Raw genomic sequence first — 14,006 nt, 5'->3', positions numbered from 1 at the left:
TTTACAGCCTTTGCTCACGTTTACTTATTAGAACTTGTGTTTTGATAAACTTATTATTCTCTGATGTTTTGTGTTTGTTACATGTCTTTTTTATTGTAAAGCTTTAATGTGACTTGTCCTGTTAATAAAGAATGAAGGAATAAGCCGCATGGTAGTTCTTCAGTTATCAGTGTAATTTGATACTGTACTCCTGTATACCATTATTCATTTTCTTGAACTGAAGCTATAGATCTTTACTCAGAAGGACTGAGTTAAACCAAAGAAAAATTCTTAATCTTCCAAGCACCAATTTTAATTTTTAATTTTCAGTTCAAGGCACAAATGGAAATACAAATAAAATAGTTTGATTAAGTTCAAAAAGCATTTAGAACAATTGCAACAAAATAAAAATGCAACATGAACAATAAATATAACAGCGGAGACATCATTCAGTACAATTTAATTCAGTTTTGTTTATATAGCTCCAAATCACAACAGTAGTTGCCTCGTGCTGCCCTCACACCACGTAACAATGTGAAGCTTGACAGCCAGCAAACACAACAGAAGAGATCTCCACAAGGCTTGCTTTTCTTGACTTTGAAGAGCTTTTTAAACCCTTTCCTTTCTTAAGGCTTCTCCTCGTTTTTCTAACTGAAATGTACAAAAAAATTAAACATAAATTGCTTGCTAATATACACATCTTAATCACAAAGACGAACGTTTCCCAAGGCACAAGCGTGTAGGGCACATTAAGCGTGTACATTAGTGTGCACATTAGTGTGCTTTCTCTCTTATTTCTGAGTGGAGGGAGCAGGACAAAAGACACGCTATGGAAGAGAGCCAGAGATTAATAATAACTGATGATTAAATGCAGAATTATGTATAAACACACAGTCAGTGAAAAACGTGAATGAAGAAGACACAACACTGAATCAAAAGGCATTTGGCATAACTAGCTCTTTGAGAAAACTCTCAGAGTCCCAGAGCTTCTTTCTTCACGCTGGAACCCAACAGGATATTTCCAGCGTCCACACACTCTGACTCACATGGTGCTAAGAACACAAAACACAAGGATTAAAGAATGAATTTGCAAGAATAGCTCACTTTAACTTTGTGTCATGGATATGCAGCATTTTCTGTTATTATCGTGTTACTACCATTCTGAGCACGGAGCCATGAGGCAGCCTTCATAGCCAGAAGCTCCCACTCGTCCTTTGCATCCATCTTGAAAGCATGAAGCCAGATCAGAGCCAGAACGGTGGCCCACACTTCATTGCTGCCCTAATTCCCCAATAAAAGACAAATAAAACAGGGAGCACAAACACACACACACACACACACCGAGCCTGAGAGCAATTGACTTTATTCAGTACAATAAACAAGCCATGCACACTTATTTTGTGTGTTTTGCCAGAGGCTTCTCTCTCCTGCAGTGTTATTGCTGTTATCCTGGGGTATTTCTGAAGGTATTTGATAGAGCATCATCTCCTGCAATACTCTGTTTAGACCAGATGTGTCTAATTTTACATCGTAGGCCACGTTCAGCCCACTTTGATCTTAAGTGGGTCGGACCACTGAAACTAAAGTTGTTACATATTTAACCGTTTTTCTACATAATGAAGAAAAACCTGCTGTAACATAGAAGGAAACCTGTCAGTACGACTCTTTGAACTTAAATTATAGTAAATAAATGTGTAAAATTCTCTAGACTGTCCAGTTTTTGTTAGTCACAAAAAAACCAAACAAATTTCTATAGATGAAAGTGAAAAATTAACTTCTCGGTCATTTAATTGTTTATTGCTTAATTACTTTGTGTAGTATGAATGACCATAAGGGAGATTTTAAATCAGAAGGAAAAGATGCAAAACTTATGAAAAGGTTTAAAAGTCCAAAATTGATGCTTGTGCTTGTTAGTGGTGAGCAGCAGTTTAAACAGGTTCAGAAATATAAATGGCTTCCAGTGTCATATTCAGGTCTGTGAGACTAATTTAGACACACAGACACTGAGCCATGGCTCTGGAGGAAATCCACACATTTCTGCATCTCTGTCATTTGAAGGCATTTTGTATATAGTTTATTTTAGGTAATATTCTACACTGAACTGTAATTTTAGTCTTTTTCAAGGAAGCAATTTTTCATTCAGTGACCCCTGTGGTACTTGGAATGAGAAGCCTGGGTCCCTTCAATTACAACCAACCCTGCCCCCATGAAACCCAGGGCTTTCCGGCTCTTATATGAACACCAGGCAATACATGGCACAGAGAACGGGCAACAACAGAAAGTAAGTGGAGTTAAAACAGCAACAGGCAGCCAGTTACATGTGAATGTAGGTACACCAAGACAAATTAATGCTTCTACACACATAATCTCAACAAACTACCTTTACATAAAAGGGTTCTGATCTTAGTTTTTACAATTGTGATAACATAACTAATGTAACATAAGGCAAATACCTTCACGGACACCTCTTATGAGGGAAATACTTTTTGCCAGTTTTTACTACAGCTGACTTCATTTTCATCTTTTGGGTTATGTTATGTTTAATATTTGTAATTTCTTTCTATATTTTGTACCATAAAATTTGATTAACATGCATATCATCACTTTTTGTAATGACTGAAACTGACAAAAACCCACCTTTTCAGGCTTTGACTTTTTCACCTCCTTGCTGGTCTTTCCCAGTGCAGTAGCCAGAGCTGGATCAAGCAGCCAGCAGCCAGACGCCTCCTGGAGGGAGACTAACTGTAGCAAAGGGTCTCTGGATAGGTGCTCATGCACAGCAGCTGGGAGGGAAAAAAGTACAAAGATGAAATAATAACTGAACATCAAGTGTCCAGTCATGGCCTTTCTATCTAATTAAAAAAATTAATATTATACAGTAAATTTACAGTAAGGCACTTTTTGCTCCTTTTTTTGTGGTACCAAACTGCGCTCACTTCTTCCCATGTAAAGTTTTGCAGTGCAGTGTTATGGTAAGATGAGTCTGATGTGGCAACAACAATGAAGAATTTATTGGGTGCCCTGATATTCTGTAAAAGATGGAAACTAAAAGATTTATGTGTCTACTTTTAACCAACATTACCTTCGTAAACAAACATATGTGAAGCAGCATAATGCTTGGCAGGCATCTTATGAGAGTTCCAAAAGACAGGTAGTTTCTTCTTCATGTGAGGAAATAGCCCTTTTTTGCTGTGAGACTTTGTTGGTTCATAGCAATGAGCTGCTGAGAGATTAGAGAGACCGCAACTCAGTAAAGCTCAAGTCATTATTATAAAAAACACACACACACACACACTACAGTCCAATTGGGTGATCTGGTAATTCATTACTTTCATATGACTAACACTGAGATTAAGTTCATTCCTTCCTGATAAATAGAAATCCGCATCCATCCAGTGCAGTGATGGTCATCTAAACAAAGTAAAGCTGCTCCAATTCCACTGGCTGTGGAAGCCCTGACTAAACAAATGTGCAACAAATGCAATGGCATCTCTCTTAAATGTAGGACAATGAAAACTCTTCAACTGCTATATGTCAGGAACTGGTTCATATGTTTTTTGTTGCTTTAGACAGCAGCCTACCCAAATAGCAAGCAGGTCTGGCCCAGATCTGGTATCAAGCCGGCACTTCTGACTGACTGGTGTCATGGCAGCTATAAAAGAATTAGTCCATTCTCTGAACAGAGTTTCGTCATGTTACTTTTGCGCTATTATGTTCCGGCACATGTTGTTATTACATGGCTTGATTAAAGTACACATAAGGCTGACATAAGGCACAGGACCACCAGTGTGCCTGCAACTGACCTTGTTCTGGCCCATGTGTGGGCCATCTCTGGCAAACCAGATCTGGACCACCAAAGGGCCGTCATTCTTTGCGGTATGTGGGCCATGTGTAAGCACATTGTGTGGGCCAGATCCAGGCCATACCAATTTTGCTAAGTGGGTATGCTTATAATTACAAAACACAAAATATTAAAAAAAACAAACAAACAAAAGAAGACATTTTTCCTTACCTAATCCCTTGAATGCTGAGAACGCAAAAAAAGAACAAGAAAAAAGAAAGAAAGGTGAAAACACGTTAGTAAAAAGAATTTTCAAACCTTTTGGCTGTTGTGCTTCATACATGACTCACCACAAACAATTGGCTGTATTGGTCTCCAATCAGCTTGCTAGCTACTGCATTCCAGAAACACTGTCCAAGGTGTAGCCCAACCCATTTCAGTTAGTATGTTTAATTATTTTATTTTAAAAAATATTATTTTTTAAGACCATTGTTGGTTTTAGTCTAGTTTAAACCAAACCAGTCCACTGGATTTAGCTACATTTTGGACAGTGTTTTTTGGAATACAGTAGCTAGCGAGCCAACCAGAATTTTTGCATCCAAAACTGTGATTGGTTGGTTTTGTGGCACATTTACAACAGTGTACAGAAAGAGTTGAGCGTGCAGTAAGCAGAGGTGTTGAAAGCATGATCGTCACACTGAGAGCAGGACGGTAGATGTCTATGAGCACACAGAGCAGAGATCTGAGCAGGAGAAAATGCCAACAACTGAGCGAGAGGGGCTGTTATTGTGTGTGTATATAGATATTAGCAAACACTGAAATACATTTAGCAGCAATGAATTTTGTTCGCTCAAATTAAGCTTTTCTTCATTCAAAATAATTTTCTCCTGAAAAAGCAACATTTGTACTTACAAAAATAATATACATACACTCAGAACAGAGGCACAAAAATAATGCCATAGATTTTATAACTAAAATAACATAACATAACTCCTACATAACTCATACACACCAAAAGTTGCTGGCTGACAATATTATAACGATTTGCAGAATCCTCTGGGTCAAAACTACTGTAAGATGACATAAAGACTCCATCAACACTTAAAAGTATTAGGGAACAAATTTATTGGGTAACCAATGCTTTTTTACATGCATCCCTCTCTCTCATACTGCTGTCTGATCAGTACCTACATTATTTTTACCATCTTGTTGCTAATCATTCTTTTCATTTGGGTCTGACCTTCTCTTAAACCAAACATTTTACTGGTTTTATTCATGCTCAACCATCTTTGCTTCAGAGCTGTGGCTGACTTTTAGCTTTGCTTTTGGCAAAAACTCACAGGGTGTCGGAACATTTCTGCACACAAGAGGTCCTTGAATCACTTCGCTGTTGTCTTTGTTGACAGCAATGAAGGCAGTGAAAGAACTGCTCACTCCTGTTTGGACACTGAGATGCACCACCTTCTCCTTCACACCTCCAACTTGCTGTCCTCTGTGCTCTCTCTCCTCCATCTCCAGGGAGCGAATCAGAGTTCGAGCACCCAACCTGTGGACTGTTAATCTGCAGATAAGAAGGAACACACCAAGAGATGGGTGACTTAAGTGTTTCTTTGTTTTTTTTACCATTGTATTTTTTAAAGGTTATATAGAGTTGGAGTCAAACTCCCCAAAAATCACATCAGATACCATGATTGAAAACAAATGCTCATACCTAGAAGTAATCAAAATCCAAATGACACATGAGCACTTTCTTCAGGTTTTAAACCTGCTGATAGCGCTGATATTAGAGTTTGGATTGTTACAATATTTGTGATTAAGACTAAAAGAATTTATAATTAATATCTCAATGAGCAAATTCCACTGATTCATTCTCACTGATAGTGAGAAAGAAGTGTCTCCTCCTGTGTGAGTGGTTAGTAATTACAGCAAACAAGAGAATGTTATCTTTTTTACTTTATTTAAAAGGTTTGTGGATAAGCTCAGCATGCGGAGTAGAAGTTATGAAGAGACTCAGAAGTACCACTGCAGGACTTGGTTGTGCATTATCAACAAAAAGTTTAATTTGAGCCTGAGAGGGTTAATATCCTATTGCATTCAATCACTTCTGAGTAAAAAGAAGTCATAAAATATGTATGTGGGGTAATCAGGTTGTTAGTTTTTAACTGTTGCAAATCGGCAACGCCTGCCTTGAGAGGGTTAATTACTCATGTCGACTCTTAGTCACCAAGATTATGCAATAAGAAGTAAATGTCAGTGGTTGACCTATTTAAATACTTTATTTCAGATGTGAACACAACATATTTCAGTCCATATTCATTATAATCTACTGCTATTTTCAACCCAATATATCTAAAGTCATGAACCAATGAAAAGTACTGAGTTTCTTAAACTCTGTTTTACCCAGTGTCCTCTGCAGGTCTGAGACTGAAGTGCAGCTGATTCTCAGAGGGATGACCTGCCAGGCTGTACTTCACCGTCACACAGCCCTCTGCTGCCTCTGAGCTCTGACACAGAATCACAGGGTCAGAAGTCATGAAATAGTTAAACAACAACATGAGAAGGTGCTGCTCCTACCTGTCCACTAAGCTGGGAATAAATCAGTGACCTCTGACCCTGGAAAAGTGCTGTGATTGGTGGAGAGAGGACAGTGACAGACACTTCCTTTGGTAAATCCCATGTGACTGAGATGTCGACCACAGTCGGCTGCAGAGCAAATCGCAGCGACTGCATCACCTGAAAAATAATGAAAAACTCTCCAAATATATACAAACAGTTGGAACAGACATTTTACTCACTGCAGGTCTGATCACAAATATGTATCTGCTGCTGCAATGTTTAACTTGACTTTTAATTGTGTTTAATGTCTTACTTTTGCTTGCATCCTGTCAGTCCCTGTGATGAACTGAGCGTGACCTCCTCCTTCTTTGGCCATCCCATTGATGAGAGCAGAGCTGGCCCCTTCCCCAATCCCAAAAGAGAAACACCTGCAATACAACAATTTTCTACATAGAGGACATGTTGGACATTTTGGGAATTGTGTAGACGTACTTGTGTTTTTGTGGTTTCACCTGTGAGAATCTGAGTTCTTCTTCACCAGATCTATCACTTCTTTGGTGTTCCTCACCTCTCCATCAGTAAAGACAAACAGCTAGAGAGGAGAGTTGGCACATGAAGACATAACATCAGACCCAGAAACACACAGCTTGTTCTGAGAGCTGAGTTAGGTTCAGAAACACAAATGTTTTTATGGTAGTGTGCAACGAACAATGTACAGTTAGTATGAACTCCAAACTAAAGAACAAAGCTGTTACATGAACAACGATTATATTCACAGGGTTAAAATATGTGATATATTAAAAGTTAGATTGTACACTAATGCCAATGCTGAGAAACATTTGTAGAGCGTGTGTGGTCCAAGTTTTGTCCAATGTTTTTATGAAACTGAATCTGCTCTATGTAGATACATCCCTATAAAGCATCTTCATGGTGATATAAAAAAAGCTAAAATATCCCAAATCATTATATTTTAAGATGAAGTTGTTCTAAGGCTAAAGCAAGGCAAGCAGAAAGTAAAATTAAGTTCAAAGGAAATTTCCAAGAGATTAATGCAAAGCAGTTTGTGTGTGTGTGTGTGTGTGTGTGTGTGTGTGTGTGTGTGTGTGTGTGTGTGTGTGTGTGTGTGTGTGTGTGTGTGTGTGTGTGTGTGTGTGTGTGTGCATATGGGTTCTTACTATCTTGGTGGGGACCATGGTCCCCACGTTGTTGGAGGCATTTTTCACACTTAAATTGTGGTTTTAGTGTTTTAGGGTTACAATTGGTTTATGGTTAATGGTTAAGTTTAGGGAAAGCATTATGTTATTGGGATGTCCCCACGAAGACAGCAAACCAGAAGAGCATGTGAGTGTGTGTTACCTGTCAAGGCTGATTGGGAATGCAGGGCTGGTTGTAAATATGTTTTAGGGGCTCCAGGATCTCAGTTCCTCCAAGATTAGCCTCCATCTGCTCAACTGTATTTAGAGCCTCCTCCATGGTCTGCTGGCTGTACTCCACACTCTTACTGCCATCACACAGACACCAATACAAACATGCATGTATTTCATGTCAAGGACAAAAGGACCTTTGTTGGGCTGGGAGAGACTCACGGGAAGATGTGTTCATATCTGGACCCAAAACTGTAAATGTTGAAACAGCAGCCCTTTGGTAAGCTCTTCAACAGGAGCAGCAGAGTATCCTTAAGGGAACATGGATAAGATGGTGAAGCCACTGTGTGAGAGGAACAACATGAAACTTTTTATGAGTTTATGACTAAATATATTATGAATACCTTGGCACTGCGGATGCGAGTATTACTCATACTTCCAGATCGATCCATTAAGAACACAAACTCTCCACATGAAGCCATCGCAGACTGGGGGAACTCAGGGTACAGACTCACCATCACCACTGGATCACCCATCAGAGAGCCTGAAAAATAAAAAATGGGAGAAATTGTTTTTGGTTTATGCCAACAAATTGAACTTCCAAGCAGCAGTAGATAAGCAATTTTTTTTTTACATTTTCAAACCAATTACTCCTATCATTTCCACTCACCCGGCTCAGCAGAGGCCTGTCCTGCCTCCACCACAGCAGTGGGCTGGTGGGCGTCTTTGTAATAAATCAGCAGTTCAACATCTCTGTCAAACTTGTGTCCTGCAGCCAGCTTAACCTGCACACCACAAACACATTCATATTTAATTCTCAGTAATAAGTAACAACCACACACAGCAGAAACATCAGCACTCTACCTACCGTGGCCTGGGTTTGATCAGTGTTGAGGTACTGGAGAGGGTCCAGGGAACAGTTGGACTCTACTTTAGAGATTGGACGAGGAGAGGACACTCGGGCAGAGAAAGACAGACTGTAGGGCACTAACCCCACACTCGAAAGACCCCCTATGAGCAAGTTCCTTGGCAACAATGAGAGGGAAAAGCTCCCTATTTACAGGAAGAAACGTCCAGCAGAACCAGGTTGAGGGAGGGCCAGCCATTTGCCAAGACCGGTTGAGGGTGAGAGGAGGAAAACAGGACAAAGACATGCCATGGAAGAGAACTTGAATTAAATGCAGAGGTATGTGTAAACGTATAGTGAGTGAAAAAACACTCAGTGAAGAAAAACACTTAATGCTTCATTGGAACCTTGACCTATTGCAGTGTAACTAAGGCAGTGGTTCCCAAACTTTTTTTGCTAGGCCCCCCTTTGTTTTACAAGAGAACTGTTCGCGCCCCCCCACACACACACAAACACATCCTCCAACCACACACACCCATATTTTGCTCCATTGCGGTTTATTTCACATCTCAAACATTTAGTAAACAATTAAGCAAATACAAGTAATCTGCAATAAATGACAGGTAGTAAGAGAGTAACTACTAACTCTTTTACGCTACGTCCGTACCTACACAGGTATTTTTGAAAACGCAGCTGTTTCGTCCACACGTAAACGACGTTTTTGAATCACCGATAACTGAGATTTTTTAAAACTCCTTTTTTGCATTTACACGTGGACGAGGAATACAGAGTTTGCCACGCAACAACAACGGTATGCGGCTTTCTTCACGTCACACTGTGCGCCACGTTATTGTTTACATGAGATGAATTGCAGAATGGCAGATAGACACAAAATACTGTTAATCTGACTATCTGCAGGTTTTACACGCTTACATACACACACGCAGTTACTGTTCCTCCATTTACAAAGGCGTCACGGTGTGTGTGTAGTTTTTTTTTCCCTCTGTAATAATATTCAACATTGCTATCAATACATTTTTCAAAAAATGCCTCTCTGTGCAAAATGGGTTTAAAAACATAAACAACTGTGGGATACTGTTTGTCCGTGATTTGAACCGGGGGAACAAATCGTAGCAGGAGGAAGTAATGAAGTAATTACTGAAGTTAACTCAGAAAGATCAATTGAAGAAAAAGATTAAATAAATACCACTGGTACTGAAAGTAACTCTACACATTGTTAAGTCAGTGAGATGATTATGAGTATGTTTTTCCTCTAGTAGTTAAAATTGTATTTGTGAAGACGTTCATGAATTCATTACTATTTAACGTTAAAGAATGGTTGGCTCAGCAGAGCTCTGACTTTTTGTCAGCTTGACTACAGTGCTAAGATAAGATACAATAAGATAACCTTTATTAGTCCAACCTGTGGGAAATTTGTTTTGTTACAGCAGAAAGTGGACAGTGCAAAGTTACATCGTAAAATTTAGAAAAACACTGGAAAAGGATAAGAATAAGATACTGTACACAATTGTAGACAATGTAATAGAATAAAATGCTGCAGAGAAACCTAGGGTTGCTCTTATTTCCTTCAATCAGTGATGAATAGTAACCTTCTAGCTTTACTGAAGGCTTTTTTATAAAGCAAAAAACTATTTTTAAGCTAAATGATGATCTTCTTAATTAGTGAGACACTGTTTCTAGCTTACTTTATCTGCTTTAAGGTGCACATTTGCGAGTTATACCAGGGAGTCAAGTACTTCTGATTTGAGGTGTTCTCTTTCAGAGGAGCCACAGTAAACCCTGTGTTTAAATTGTGGCTAGAAATGACACAAAGAGCAAAGAAACTGCAGTTATAGTAATGGTGGAAGGGCAATCAAATAATTTTGTATGTTTGAAAGACAGAATAAATGCAGAATGAGAAAGAAAGAATGACATAGCCTAACACAGCACAGATACTCCATGACCCCAAAGTCCATCCCCTAATCATGTTATAGATTCTGGACTTGAAAATAAAGTGTTGAGAAAGACAGTTGCTTTCAATGTTTATGTTTCCATGTTACGCTTAATTCTTTTCAAGTTTATCTTTTATGTCTACATAACAAATTCAAAAATATTTTATTTATGGAGGAAGAGAGACGGAGAGAGAGAAAGAGGTTGGAAATTCCTCCACCACCATAGTTGCAGTTATGAAACCTTTTTCTATGCAGAGGTGCGAGTTTGAGGCTTTCTGTTAGTGTCAACGTTTTTTCCTACCCCGAGGCTGGTATCGAGGGTTGAGCACAGCAGGCAGACAGAACCTCAGACCATCATCAGCCTGCACAGCCAGCTCAGCCACATACTCCAACCTGATGGAGGCGCTCTCTCCTGGAGGCAGACTGCCCACACTCAGAGAGAATATATCTGGACTCTGATCACTCTCCTCCAATAGGAAGGCCTGCTGACCCGAGCTCAGAGCATCATCATACTCCTCACGAGCCTGAAGGACAGGTGGCACATGTCAGTGACATTCACTGTGTTTATAAGTAAGATTAAAAATAACAATAATCAGGTTATATTTACTGTCCAGCTCACCTTCTGTTTCTCCTTCACCTCAGCTACAATCTGTGTCTGTCCGATCTTAGCACTGAAATGACAGACAGCAGCGTCTCCAGGCAGAGGGAAGACAAAAACAGCCTCTAATGGTTTGTCCTCCTTATTCTTATAGTTCAGAATGGAGACCACTGTAGCCACATGGTCCCTCACCTCCAGCTCCACCTCAATGCTCTTCAGAGGAACTAACAGACAAGCATAATTCCAGCAGTCACACTTCATAGTAGCATTTATTTTTTAAAGTCAAAATTAGATTGTTCTCCTGCCGAGTAATCTGTCCATGTAACTCTACTAATTTTTGATGATAAAGAGAAAATTCATTTTAATGTTTATCAGATTTTTACCTGGTTTGTTCTGGGCAGTTAGCAGACCACATGATGTCATCATTGTACCTGTATAAGAGACAAACACCACAGACAGAATCTCGCAATGAAACATTTAAGTTTACATAGTATATATAGTATATTTCATTTATCAGCTTTTTCTGGAGTCTGTCTCTTCTGCACAGAATCAAAGCAAACTTTCACATCAACAAACAGAAAAAGGTTTTTCTACCAGCTCAGAAAATGGTTTGTTTGAGAGAAATGAGTCACGAGGTTCATTGATTAGATTAGATTAGATTAGATTAGATTAGATTAGATTAGATAAAAATTAATAAACCTTCCGGTGGGTTCCGCCGGGAAATTCAGTGTTCCCGGTACTCATTAGTCTGTTCAGATCTGAGGATATCTGAGGATAAGTGTCACAGCAAAACAAACTAGCAACTCTCTGATTCTGTACTTCAGTGGTCCCAACCTTTTTTGCGTCACAGACCAGTTTAATGTCAGACAATATTTTTACAGACCGGCCTTTAAGGTGTCGCGGATAAATACAACAAAATAAAATGATACGACCAAGACAAAAACTGTGATATTTTGTAAATATTTGTAAATATAATAATAAACGCGACTTCACTGTATAATTGTGTAGCTGTTTATCTGTCTTTGTTTCAGTGTAATCTATCAGAATAGGAAAAAAAGCAATGTGACTTGCAGGGTAAATTATTTATTTTATTTTATGCAGGTTAAATGTCACATCTGTTCTGCGAAGCTTCCTTACACAAACAAAAGCGCTACTTGGCAGAGAGAAACATTCCAAGATCAGAGGATCCTTTAACGTACTGGGGGAATAGGAAGACATCTTATTCGAACCTTTTCCACCTGGCTTTACAGTTTTTGTGTACCCCAGCTTCATCTGTGCCCTGTGAGCGTGTGTTTTCCAAAGCTGGGGAAATGGTGTCAAAAAAAAAAAAGATATAAAATGATTCCATGGAAAGTACAATACCTTACAGTGTATACAAGAATGACTAGGTCATTGAATCAGTGTCTGTTGCGAGTCTCAAGTAAGTTGCCTGCAATGATATTTAAGGTCCAGCAGGTGTCAGTATGGAGCAAAACAGCAACACTGTGTCGACACAGTATCAATACAGTTTGGGGAATGTGCTGAAACGCTTCACGAGGCCTCATCTACCCATCACTAATGTATATGTATACCACTCCCCCCCCCCAACAGGGCAAGTATGTGCTAGGCTTTGGCCCACATCAGTCTAAAATTGTATGTAACCATGAATAACGTGTTGCCATGTCCACCAGGAGAGACTGGACAGTATAGATGTAAAACAAATATGCCAGCAGTTCATTTCAGCTAAAGAGAGGAGCAGGCATGTGTTTGGCTCCTTCACATAGTGGACACTGAGTTGTTGTGTGGGACACCAGTAGTCCATGTCTGTTGCTGTAACAGTAGTTTATGTTCAGAATTAAAAAAAAAAATCCCAGCTCACTGATTTGATGGGGGCAATAGTGCGCCTAAAATGTTGCTTAATTTTGCTGAGAGATCTTTTACTTTGTGGAAATCTTAGATGAGTAGTTTTATGGACAAAAACCACCAGGTCATTCAGTGTTCCCTTAGTGCTCATGTATAAGAGATGTTGGTGTACTATAACTGAAGTAATGTTGTTAAGTCCTTAAAGTCATATTCTTTTATTGTCATGACTGTATTTGAAGCTATTTTTTTTATTTTTGTATGCTATCTGATTTATATGGAATATGGCTGAAGTAAACTAAAGTCTAAAATACTTAGTCATTTGTTTAATAGTAATTTAACATATATAATTCACATATAAAACTATGAATTGTAATTTTAAATGGTTTAAAAGCATGTAGAATAGCATATGTAGGCAAGTATATTTCTCTTTCTTTTTCAAGAAGCAAAGACAAGAAGGAAAAAAAACAAGAAGAAACAGGGCAGAGTTCGCCCCAATCATCCGTCCCCACCAATGCCAAAACCGAAATCTCCGCCCTTGATACCACCAGACCTGAAATTAAAACACTTTCCAGACGCTAATTAAAAGAGCAAGCTTAACAAAACAATATGGCTAAAGTCAGGCTACTTGTGGCGTGAGAGGTGCCATCCATTACTCACCCTTGACGTCGTCACTGCAACGTCAATGGTGCTTTATACTTGTATCCCTGTGTTTAGATTTTAAAAAATTCCTGCCACGGCGGAGATGCTCGAAACCGCAACGCCTGTTTTGCGGTTAGGCGTGGTCAAGGAAAACGGAGATTTAGTTATTTATGTCAAATTTGTGCGCCGTTTTTGACGTCACGCTGTGCGCCACGTTTTTTTTTTTACATGAGATGAAGTTCTACTTCCCCACATGCGGATAATAGTGTTGCTTTTAATCTTACTACCTGCAGTTTTTACACGCTTACATATACACACGCAGTTACACACACTGTCCCTCTATTTAGAAAGACAAAGGAGTCAGGGTGAACTTTCGTAGTGGCTTCTATATTCAACACAGATGCTCTCAAAACCCAAATCCCCACGTCGGTTTTGAATACATTTCTTT

At 39.1% G+C, this 14,006-nt stretch overlaps 1 pseudogene across 1 annotated transcript; it reads right to left on the bottom strand.

Annotated features, from left to right (window-relative positions):
- Positions 1-340: 340 nt before the first annotated feature.
- Positions 341-13,714, bottom strand: LOC147314414 (von Willebrand factor A domain-containing protein 5A-like; annotated as a pseudogene). Its single transcript, XR_015124661.1, has 18 exons — positions 13,577-13,714; positions 11,461-11,508; positions 11,099-11,301; positions 10,781-11,003; positions 8,549-8,733; positions 8,351-8,465; positions 8,085-8,224; positions 7,903-7,991; positions 7,673-7,817; positions 6,829-6,908; positions 6,630-6,744; positions 6,335-6,493; positions 6,161-6,264; positions 5,025-5,321; positions 2,878-2,914; positions 2,617-2,823; positions 1,137-1,260; positions 341-1,031 (listed from the first exon to the last, which is right to left on the bottom strand). The product of XR_015124661.1 is annotated as a von Willebrand factor A domain-containing protein 5A-like (transcript).
- Between the last annotated feature and the right edge of the window lie 292 nt (positions 13,715-14,006).

The sequence above is a fragment of the Aulonocara sp. 'chitande type north' Nkhata Bay genome, linkage group LG14, assembly GCF_057382095.1.
Source record: "Aulonocara sp. 'chitande type north' Nkhata Bay isolate Kocher_YH1m ecotype deep benthic linkage group LG14, A_spYH_male_GT1.1, whole genome shotgun sequence".
Lineage (NCBI taxonomy): Eukaryota > Metazoa > Chordata > Actinopteri > Cichliformes > Cichlidae > Aulonocara > Aulonocara sp. 'chitande type north' Nkhata Bay.
This window is presented reverse-complemented; position numbering and strand designations above follow the sequence as displayed.